Source organism: Coffea arabica, chromosome 3e, assembly GCF_036785885.1.
Source record: "Coffea arabica cultivar ET-39 chromosome 3e, Coffea Arabica ET-39 HiFi, whole genome shotgun sequence".
NCBI classification, from domain to species: domain Eukaryota; kingdom Viridiplantae; phylum Streptophyta; class Magnoliopsida; order Gentianales; family Rubiaceae; genus Coffea; species Coffea arabica.
Genome location: NC_092315.1, coordinates 8,460,268 through 8,463,324, shown reverse-complemented (window position 1 = coordinate 8,463,324; position 3,057 = coordinate 8,460,268).

Sequence of the window (3,057 nt, the reverse complement as noted above, 5' to 3'; positions counted from 1 at the left end):
AAATTACAACCAATCTCCAAGTATTGAGACGTTTTAAATAAAAGCCATAATCAGCTAAAAGCCATCTTCTTTTACTAGCCAAAACCATACATTGTAACTAGAGAATCCACAATAATTATCATCAGCTAATGTTTCATTATAAGCATCAAAAGATATATCTTTTTGCTACCATCGAAAATGGCACCAGAATTCAGTGGTATCGGAAAAGTTCAGGCAGAAATGCCAATCAAATGATTCTTTTACGTGAAGGGTACAATTACCAAGATCATCGTCCTTAGATTGGCAGCTGGACTGTAACCGGAACAGATGCATCAGGAAGATCATCAACTATAACTACTATGCAGAAGGCAAAAAGAAAGTATAATTAACAAGATAAAGATTTTCATTGCACTAATAATCTTCAATTTTCTTGTTATGTGTTGAAGTGTTAGTGCTTAAGTTCATATGGTAGTAACAAGTAGAACTTGCTAATAATGAGAGTAGTAAAAAGTAATATTTTGTTGCATTTCCTATCAAAAGGGATGCAAAATAATGGGTATAAGCCAACCTTTTTTTAAATGTATAAGCCAACTTCATAATTGACCTAATTCATTTCTTTAGTTGGATCATTAGATGTTTCATATAAGATAGGAAAACTCTATAATTGAATTGCGGCTTTCATATTTACATACTCAATTTTTTTTGGCACACTCCATTCGTGAGCAATGCGCGAACCTACATATAAGTATATATTGTATCAGAGCCCTTGGTAGGCTCAATGTCTTGCCAAACTCCATCCTTCCTTGGCGAAGAGGAGGACCGTTGATATTGGCTTCATAACTATCTTCTCAATAGGACTAGGTCTTGACTCGTAAACTCTAACTATTGTCTTTGGTTATGCTCTCCAGTTGCAACTTAGACTGATGTTATTGATCAAAACCATGTTAACTTATGATAGCTTAATGAAAACTAGATCTTTATCAGTTCACAAGTTTCTGAGGTTTTGAGACATATACTAAGGCCCATTTGAAGTTGCGATAACTTATTGAAAAATGCTTTCCTAGTAGAGTTTTTAATAAAAATACTTATCAACTGCTTAAGTGCTTTTAAATATATTGTTTGGAGACATAATTCAATAAATACTTATTTTATTGGATAATGTATAATTTGAAAATTTTTAGAAGTATTTATTTCTTTATTTGGTTCATAATATAGAATAAGACGATTAAATTTGATGTTTTATTTTTTAAATCACAAAACTTACTCTAAAAGCACCAAATTTGAGCTTTTGCTAAAAGTGTTTTTAACATAAAAAAATCTACTCCTAATTTTATGGGATGATTTAACCAAACATTTTAAAATACATTTAACACCTAAAAGTACCTTTTTACCAAAAACACTGCAACCCCAAACGACGCTTATGTCAATTTGTCTTGTTCTAAATATATTCTTGATCACATTTTGAGATGTTTGTATGATGCTATTTTGTCTTCCTTACTCTGATTCTAAAGGACCACCGATCTAATATTTCTCCACATATCCATCATGGAGCGATCTACATCAAACTTCTCTTTCAAAGTGAATGATTTATATGATGTAGAATATCTTGCTAAGAACGTCTCAGTGACTAATGTATGTACCTCTTGCAAATTCGGACTCGGGGCACGGACGTCCCGGGCAATTTTGGTCATTATCAACTGCGCGTAACTTTCTTTGTACATCGTGTAACTTTTTTTTCACAGGATGTATTTTCTTGCACCTGCAACCGTCCCGGGCAATTTTGGTCATTATCAACTGCGCGTAACTTTCTTTGTACATCGTGTAACTTTTTTTTCACAGGATGTATTTTCAGAACAAATAATGGTGGGCCCCACACTTGGCGCGAAAATCGAGTTACATGGTATAATCTCAGCCGCACAAAATTTTGAGGGCAAATATTGGCCCTTAACCGTGCAGGGACGGTCATACTGATGACCGTCCCTGCCCCAAATCCTGCAAATCCCTATTATATTCATAATACACCTTAACATCTCTCTCTCTCTCTGAGAAAGTTGTCATTAGCCCTGCCTTCCAAGACTCCAAGTTTTAACTTTTAAGCAGTTTGTTCAAGCTTCCAATTATGACCAGTATCTGGTACCAGCTACTGAACAAGAGTATTTTTTGTTATTCTTTCTTTCCCTATTCATGTGTTTCATATATATTTGCTCTGTGGCTGCAAGAAAAAAAAAAAAAAAAAAAAAAACGGGTCTTCTTGTGGTATCCAGAGTGGCACTTCATAAAATATGATTCTTGGAATATCAACAAGCATGTATCGCCACTCTCTAGACAATTTTAAATGCGGGAAGCATTATGGTTACTCTCTTCCCGGAAATGAAAGTGATATTTGCTTTTATGTATATAAAATATTTATGTGTATTTTATATACACCTTGCAGAGTATTTTTGGATGAATTTAAGGATTTTATAAAATTTTTAGAATTTTTTTGAATGTTTTAACTTTTTGTCAAATCAATGGCTTGAAAACAAGAAAAAGATGAAGTTATTAACGAAATAATTTGAAACTTGTTCAAGGTATTTTCAACGTCTAAAAATGTTATTTTTTTTTAAATTGTAACAATTTTCGGGTGACTTTTATGAGTTATCTAAATTATTTAGAATTTGCATTTTGTTCTTTGCATTTCTTGTCCAGACTAATGACATCTAACACGACAAAACGCCTTTCAAGCTCATTAACACGCTGTAATTCTTAAAGAATTAACTTGGTTTGTTCTTCTGAAAACTAAAAGGTTCACAAAAAAAGAGTGACTTTGGAATAGAAATATCTTCTCTCTCTCAAAATAAGTTTTTAAATCATATTCTTCAAAATGAGTTGATAAAACCATTTAAAAAATTTTAAAATAGTCGAGGTAAATAATATTTTTTTAAAAATTCAAAGATATCAAGTAATACCGTCATATATCTCGCGGGAGGTTTTCAAGCTTATCACACATACCAAAAAAAAAAAGGGTTTTAACCAAAATGAAGAAATTCATCCCTATCCCCTACATAAATTTTGATTAATGATTAATGGAAAAAAAAA